Raw genomic sequence first — 9314 nt, forward strand, 5'->3', positions numbered from 1 at the left:
CTTATATAGACCTAAAAGATAGGATAAACATAATGAAATCTATACACCTAAAGAAGATAATCAAGAAAGCGGACACGGGGTATGATGATCTATCCTCATTTAGAAAGACAAATGGGATATGCATTGAATGTATGACAGGAGTCTACCACAGAAAGCATCTGAAAGACTCTACCTAGCAATGCCCCAAAATAGATACTAAGACTCACAACCAAACCTTTGGCAGAGTGCAGGGAATCATATGAAAGAAGGGGAGTTTGATGTGGAAAGGATAGGAGTTCCAGAAGGACCAAACGTATCTGGGCACAGGGTCTTTTCTGAGATGGACACTCAACCAAAGTCCATGAGAGGATAAAACCTAGAACCTCTGCTGGGATGTGACCCATGATAGCTCAGTAATCAATTGGTTTCCCATAGGAAGGGGAACAAGGACTATTTCTAGCAGGAACTTAATGACTGGCTCTTTGACCTCCCCACCTCCCAAGGGAGTAGCAATACTGTTAGGTCACAGCGGAGGACTTTGCAGCCAGTCTTGAAAATGCCTGACAGAAGGGAGTCATATGAAAGGGGAGGAGGTCCTCCCCTATTAGTGGACTTGGAAAGGGACAGGGAGGAGATGAGAGAGGGAGGGTGGGATTGGGGAGGGAATGAGGGATACAGGTGGGATACAGAATTAAAATGTAACTAATGAGAAAAATAAAATTATGGAAAAGAAAAAAAAAGAAATCACGTTTGCTATACAAAAATAAAAAAAAAATACTTCAATTGAAGTATGTGTTGTTCATATAATCATTGCCACATGATCAGAATCTCAGTCCCACCCACCCTCCTTCTTCTACCCCTATGCTCTTTCTCTACTTCCCTGATAGAGGAGGTCCTCCTCCCCATTCTATCTGACCCTAACTTATCAGGTCTTATCAACGTTATCTGAAACATCTCCCACTGTAGCCTAATTCTCAGGGCATTGTTCTCCTTGTGTCCTAAATTTCTTCTAATTAGGACACTACTGCCTCATCTCCTGCAGGCTTCCCAGAACTCTAAGGGGAGGGAGAATTTCTTGTATAAATCCCATGTACAGCTGGGTATTATAAGGTCTATCTCTGTATATTATAGTAATGTGGTTCTCTGTATGCATTCCAATTTGATGCAGAAGTAATCATCTCTGTGGATACAAGGATATGGCAAAGATCCATCAGCTGAGGGCAAAGAAAAACATATTTTAATAACAGCCTGGTTTGCTTGAAAATTTCTGTAGGATGGCCTGGCCCAACAAATCAATTAACTGCCACCCAATTCCCCTAGTGGAAGCCTGATTTGTTCACAATAGATGACCTTTTGGAACTTTTTCCCACACCATTAGGAGAACTCCTAATAACTGAATAGAAACTATATTTCAATTTGTGCTTTTTAATAGCTTCAAACAGGATGAATTTTCCCGTTCCAACCATTTGCCTGAAAATATCATGATCTCATTTTTTAGATGAATAATATTCCATTATGGAATTATTCCACATTTTCCCTAAAGGAGATTGTCAGTCCTGTTCTTTAGTCCTTGGAAGTTGCTGCGATTTCAATCATTGTATTAAATGAAAAACTATCATAATAACTATGTTCTTTTAGCCTAAAAGTCCCTTCATTCTACTTCTTGGTGATTTAAATTGTAAAACCCTTTGAAGTGCATCTATTTACAGGTTTAGTCACCAGTGTTGAAATGTATGGGAAGTGTTAGGAGGTATTGCCTTGTTTGCTAATATAATTCCTTTTGTTTCCATAATCTCTTATTCAGCCATATTGCTGTTTGTATACAGAAAGAATACTGTTATTTTTATTTATTTATTTTTTAGTTAAATTTGTATCCACTAACTTTGCCAAAATTGTTAATCAACAAGCTGTAGAAGTTTTCATGTAGAATTTTGGGGGTCACTGAGGCAAACTATTGTATCATCTGTAAATAATGATAATTTGACTTCTTCCTTTCCAATTTGTCTCTGCTTGATCTACTTCAATTGTATTATACTTCTCACAAGGACTTCCAGAACTATGTTGAAGAGATATGGAGAGAGTGGGCAGCCTTAACTTGTCCCTGATTGCAGTGAGGTTGCTTCAAGTTTCTCTCAGTTTAGTTTGATGATGGCTATAGGCTTGTTCTATGTTGCCTTTAATATTTTGAGATATGTGCCTTGTACTCCTGAACTCTCCAATAATTCAGATATGAATGGAGGTTGGATTTTGTCAAATGCCTTTTCAGCTTCTAAGGAGATATCATGAATTATTATTTTTTTTAAGTTTGTTAATATGTTGGATCACATTGATGTATTTCTGTATATTGAAACACCCCTGCAAACCTGGATTGAAGCCTACTTGATCATAGTGGAAGAAGGACACAGTCATGAAAACAAAACAAATTCTTATAGATTAGGAAAGGCTCTTCATCAACCAATGTGACATGGGGTTAATATCCAGTACATATAAATAACCAAAGAAGTTGAAAAGCAACAAATCAAGTAATCCAATTAAAAAGTGAGTACAGAGCTAAACTGAGAATTCTCTCGATAGAGGAATATCAAATGGCAGACACACAGTGAAAGATATGCTCAATAACATTAGCCATCAGGGAAGTGTAAATCAAAACAACCCTGAGATTTAACTTTACATTCATCAGAGTGGTCAAGATCAAAAACACAAGTGACAATACATGCTGGAGTGGTTGTGGAGGAAAGGGTTCCTCCCTTGCTGGTGGGAATGTAAACTTGTATAACCAATCTAGAAATCAATCTGTCACTTTCTCAGACAATTCAGAGTACCACATCCTCAAGATCCACCTATACTACTCCTAGGGATATATCCAAAAGAGGCTCAAATGCATGATAAGATCATTTGTTCAACCATGTTTGTAGCAACTTTATTTGTAATAGTCAGAACCTGGAAACAACTCAGATCCCCTGCAAATAAAAAATAGATACAGAAATTGTGATACATCTACGCATGGAATAAAAACAAGGAAATAATGAAATTTGTAGGTAGGCCTCTGAAAGGCTTTGCCCTGCAGAGTATCAAAGCAGATGCTGAGACTTATGTCCAACTGTTGGGCAGAGAATATGGAATCTCATGAAAGAAGTGTGAAATAGTAAGCCATGGAGAGGCCAAGAGCCCCACAAGGAGAGCAACAGAACCAACAAATCTAAGCACAGGGGCTTTTCTGAGTCTCATACTCTAAACTAGTACAATACATGGAGATAACCTGAAACCCCTACACAAACTTAGCCCATGGCAGTTCAGTGTCCAAGTGGGTTCCACAGTACTTGGAACAGGGACTGCCTCTTACATTAAGTGATTGGCCTTCCCTTTGATTACCTCTTCCTGATGGTTGATCAGTCTTAACAGGCCACAGAGGAAGACAATGCAGCCACTCCTGATAAGATCTGATAGACTAGAATCAGAAGAAAGGAGAGGAAGAACTCCCCTCTAAGTAGACTTGCATAAGGGCATGTGGGAGTGAAGGTGGGATTTGAAGGGGACCAGGGGTTAAGGATAGATACAAAGTGAATAAAGTGTAATAAATAATATTTAAAATAAAAAATATTAAAAAATATAATTCCTTTTGGATATATACTATAAAAGAGTGTGATTTGAGGTTGATATGCCAATGAAAGTGACCAGACAGAAAGGAGTCGCTGTCTCTCTGTCTTTGTCACTTTATATCTTTATTTCTATTGGTCCCAGTCTCTCTATTTATGAATATGTCTCTCTAGCTCTCTCTCTCTCTGTGAATGTCTCTTTCAGTCTCCCTCTCTCTGCATGTTGCTTGCAATTCAATATGAAAAGCTCTCAGTCTGGTGAAGGACTACAACAAGATGATGGTTTGGCAAGGTGACATCATAGATGGTTACTGTAAAAATATAAGCAATGTCCCAATTAAACAATTTTTGTTCAAAATTTGCCTTGGTCAGGGAGCATTTTCACAGAAAATAATTCATTGACTGAGGACATATCTGTCCTTTAACAAATAATAATTGAATGTGTGATAATGTGAAATTCACAAATCAAGGACATGAGATTTATTAATGACCACCTGAATGAAATATGTGGTGCTCGCTTCAGCAGCACATATTCTAAATTTGAAACAGTACAGAGAAGATAAGCATGGCCCCTGTGTAAGGATGACACACAAATTTGTGAAGCGTTCCATATATTTTTGGAGAAATTGAAGAAAATAAAAGTACATGAAATTGTGTAGAGAAAGAACTTAGGGAAGAAAACAGGAACTACAGAGGTAAGCATAACCAATAGACTGTAAGAGATGGAAGAAAGAATCTCAGGTGTGGAAGATACAATGGAAGAAATAGATGCATCTGTCAAAGAAAATGTTAAATCTCAAAAAAAAAAAAAAACCTGACCATTCAAGAAATTGAAGACACTATAAAAATACAAAACCTAACAATAATAGGAACAGAGGAAAAAGAAGATTCCCTCCTCTAAGGCCCAGAAAATATTTTCAACAAAATCATTGAAGAATATTTCCCCAACTTAAAGGAGAGGCCAATAAGTATATAGAGGTTTACAGAACACCCAATAAATTAGTGCAGAAAAGAAAATCTTCCCATGACAAAATAATCAAAACATTAAGTATAGAGAACAACAACAACAAAAAGTACTAAAAGTTGCAAGGGAAAAAGACCAAGTAGCATCTAATGGCAAACCCATTAGAATCACACTTGACTTCCCAACAGAGACTATGAAAGCCAGAAGGGCCTAAACAAACATGATGCAGGCCCTAAGAGAACATAGATGTCAGCCCAGGCTACTATACCTAGCAAAACTCTCCATTCTCATAGACAGAGCAAACAAGATATTCAATGACAAAAACAAATTTCAACAATACCTACAAACAAATACACCATTACAGAAGACAGTAGAAGGGAGAATACAAGCTAAGAAAACTACATTCAATAAAACACAGGAAATAATTAACCTCACTAAAGTAACACAAAACGCACACAAGCACACAACCTTATGGCCTCAACCAACATCAAAGTCAAGGGATCTAACATCCACTGGTCATTAATCTCTCTCAACATCAGTGGATTCAATTCTCCAATAAAAAGACACAACCTAACAGAATGGATGCTTAAACAAGATCCAGGAATCTGTTGTGACCTAAGTTACAAAGATAGACATTACCTGATTGTAAAGGTTGGAAGATGAGTTCCCAAGCAAATGAACCCAAGAAGCAAGCAGGAGTAGCCATTCTAATATCTGATAAAATAGACTTTCAACCAAAATTAATAAAAAGACATGGGGAATGACATTTCATACTCATCAAGGGAAAATTCCACCAGGAAGACATCACAATCCTAAACATCTAAGCCCCACACACAAAGGCACCCACATATGTGAAAGAAACTTTCATAAAACTTGAACCACATATAGATCCCCACACTTTAATAGTGGGAAAGTTCAACACCCCACTCTCAACAAAGCACAGGTCAACAAAACAGGAATTAAATAAAGAAACAATGTCTCTAACAGAGGTCATGAATCAAATGGACCTAACCTACATTTACAAAACCTTACACACAAACACACAAAAAAATTCACCTTCTTCTCAGCACCACATGGAACCATTTCCAAAATAGACCATATGGTTCATCATAAAGCTAACCTCAACAGATACAAGATTGAATTACTCCCTTGTATCTTACTTGATCACCTTGGAATAAAGCTGGACCTTAACAACAACAGAAATAACAAAAAGCCTACACAAACAGGGAAACTGAACAACTTGCTACTAAATGACAGCTTGGTTACGGAAGAAATAAATTAAAGTCTTCCTAGACTTCAATGAAAATGAAGACACAACATATACAAACTTGTGGGACATAATGAAAGCAGTGATAATAGAAAAGTTCATAGCACTAAGTGCCTTTAAGAAGAAATTCAAGATATCTCATTCAAGCAACTTAATGGCTCACTTAAAACTGTAGAAAAAAATAAGCTGACAAAACAAAACGGAGTAGACATCTGGAAATAATCAAACTCAGGGCTGAAATCAATTAGAAACAAGTGAAACAATTCCAAGAATTAATGTAAGCAAGAGCTGGTTCTTTGAGAAAATTAGTAAGATAAACCCTTAAACAAACTACCTAAAAGGCAGAGAGACAACATCAAAATCAACAAAATCAGAAATGGAAAAGGAGGACCTAAGGAGACACTGAGGAAATCCAAATAATCATTAGGACTTACTTCAAAAGTCTACATGCAAAAATTTGAAAATCTAAAAGAAATGAACAATTTTCTTCATCAATTCTACTTACCAAACATGAATCAAGTCCAGGTAAATCAATTAAATAATCCTATATGCCCTAAGGAAATCGAAGTGGTAATCAAAATCGTCCATCCAAAAAAAAAAGAAAAAACAAAAAAAAGCCAAGGATCAGATGGTTTCAACACAGAATTCTACTAGATCTGCAAAGAAGAGCTAACTTCAATTCTATTTGAACTACTCCACAAAATAGAAACAGAAGGAACCCTACCAAACTCATTCTATGAAGCCATAGTCACCTTGGAACCTAAACCTTACAAAGACCCAACAAAGAAGAAGAATTTCAGGCCAATCTCCCTTATGAACAATGATGCAAAAATACTCAACAAAAAATTTGCAAACCAAATACATGAACACATCAAAGGTATCATCCACTATGACCAAGAAGGATTCATCCCATGTATGCAGAGGTCATTCAATATATGGAAATCCATTAGTGTGATCCACCCTATTAACAAACTGAAAGAAAAACCCAATGATAATCTCCTTAGATGCTGAAAAAGCATTTGATAAAATCCAGCATCCATTCATGTTTAAAGTATTGGAGAGATCAGGGTTACAAAGCACATATTTAAATATACTAAAAGCAATATACAGCAAGCCAATTGCCAATATCAAACTAATGAGAGAAAATTAAAATAATCCCATTGAAATCAGGGAAAAGGCAAGACTGCCCACACTCTCCATATATCTTCAACATAGTTCTGGAAGTCTGTGCTTTAGCAATAAAACAATTGAAGGTGATCAAATGGATTTAAGTCAGAAAGGAAGAAGTCAAAGTATCAGTATTTGCAGATGATGTGATAGTATACCTGATTGACCCAAAAATTCTACCAGGGACTCCTACACATGGTAAACTTTTTAGCAAAACTGTAGGATACAAAATTAACTAAAAAAAAAAAAAATCAGTACCCATTTTGTATACAAAGGTCAAAAGGGCTGAGAAAGAAATTAGGGAAACAACACCCTTCAGAAAAACCACAAAAAAAATATTAAGTACCTTGCTGTAACCCTAACCTAGCAAGTCAAATACTTGTATGTAAAAAAGTTCAAGACTCTGTAAAAAGTATTAGAAGATGTTATCAGAAGATGGAAAGATCTCCCATGCTCATGGGTTGGCAGGATTAACACAGTAAAAATGGCCATCTTACCAAAAGCAATCTACAGATTCAATGAAATTCTCATCAAATTACCAACACAGTTAATTACAGAAGATTTGAAAGAAAAATTCTCAACTTCAAATGGAAAAACATGAAAACCAGAATTGCTAAAACAATGCTCAACAATAAAAGGTCTTCTGGAGATATCTCCATCCCTGATCTCAAGCTCTACCATAGAGCAACAGAAATAAAATCTGCATGGTACTTTTTAAGAAACAAAATGTTGGATCAATTCAACCAAATAGAAGACCCAGAAATAAATTTTGAACACGTGAGTTTTGACAAAGATGCCAAAACCATACAATGGAAAAATGATAGCATCTTCAACAAATGGTGCTGGTCTAACTGGATGTCTACATGTAGAAAAATGCAAATAGATCTATTCTCATCAGCCTTCAAAAAAACTAAAGTCCAAGTGGATCAAAGACCTCAACATAAAACCCGAAACATTATATTGGTTAGAAGATAAAGTGGGGAAGAGCCTTGAACCAATTGGCACAGGAGACAACTTTCTGAAAAGAACACCAACAGCACAGGCTCTAAGAGCAAAAATCTGTAAATGGGACCTCATGAAACTGAAAAGTGTAAAGCAAAGAACACAGTCATAAAACGAATTCCTACATATTGGAAAAGAATCTTCATGAACCTTCTATGTGACATAGGGCTAATATCCAGTATATATAAAGAATAAAAGAAGTTGAAAATCAACAAATCAAGTAATACAAATAAAATATGGGGAACAGAGGAAAGCAGAATTCTCAATAGAGGAATATCAAATAGCAGAAAAACACTTAAACAAATGCTCAACATCATTAGCAAAAATGGAAATGCTAATCAAAACAACCCTGAGATTTCACCTTACACCCATCAGAATGGCCAAGATAAAAAACTCAAGTGACAACAAATGCTGGAAAGGTTGTGGAGAAAGGGGAACCCTCCTCCACTGCTGGTGGGAATGTCAACTTGTACAACCACTCTGGAAATCAATATGGTGCTTTTTCAGACAACTAGGAATATTGCTTCCTCAAGATCCAGCTATAACACTTGTAGGTATATATCCAAAAGAGCCTCAAGTACATAATAAAGATTGTTGTTATAATATTCTTTTGAAATGTATATACCTTACCCTTGTTGATGCAAATTCTGATCTCCCTCCTCATCCCCCCCCCACTTTCTGGTTTCAATCTGGATATTGCATTGTGATACCCATTCTAAGCATCCTGTCTCAACTTGGTGAAAACTTCCAAATTCAGCAACAAGACACAATGCTGAGCTGGGAGGAGCAAAAAAAAAAAAGGAAGCATCTAGAGGGCAGGAAATATGTGGGAGGGTAAGGGGCAAGAGGAGAGCTGAAAGATGAAGCTGAAGGAGAGATATTGGAGGATGTGGAGCATGAACCAGACCCAAGATTTCACAAAAAGCAAGTATAATGTGGGAAATCTAAATGTTAGGAAACTATGAGGGTTTGGAGGTTTAGGATGGAGTATGTATTTCTCAGCATTTTGTTCTAGTCTCTGTGTGGTGATTTGGTTGTACAGGTGTCAAGTCTTTTTTTTTATTTTTATTTTTTTTAAAGGACAGGTCAACAAAACAGAAATTAAACAAAGAAACAATGTCTCTGACAGAGGTCATGAATCAAATGGACCTAACAGACATTTAGAGAACTTTACACCCAAACACAAAAGAATTTACCTTTTTCTCAGCACCTCATGGAACCTTCTCCAAAATAGACCATATAGTTGGTCACAAAGCAAGCCTCAACAGATACAAGAAGATTGAAATAATCCCTTGTATCTTGTCTGATCACCATGGAATAAAGCTGGACCTCAACAATA

General features: G+C 36.5%; 1 non-coding gene across 1 annotated transcript; it reads left to right on the plus strand.

Annotated features, from left to right (window-relative positions):
* Positions 1 to 4085: 4085 nt before the first annotated feature.
* Positions 4086 to 4192, plus strand: LOC132651926 (U6 spliceosomal RNA). Its single transcript, XR_009589451.1, has one exon. It is a non-coding gene; the product is annotated as a U6 spliceosomal RNA (small nuclear RNA).
* Positions 4193 to 9314: the final 5122 nt, after the last annotated feature.

The sequence above is a fragment of the Meriones unguiculatus genome, assembly GCF_030254825.1.
Source record: "Meriones unguiculatus strain TT.TT164.6M chromosome Y unlocalized genomic scaffold, Bangor_MerUng_6.1 ChrY_unordered_Scaffold_42, whole genome shotgun sequence".
Classification (NCBI taxonomy): Eukaryota; Metazoa; Chordata; class Mammalia; order Rodentia; family Muridae; genus Meriones; species Meriones unguiculatus.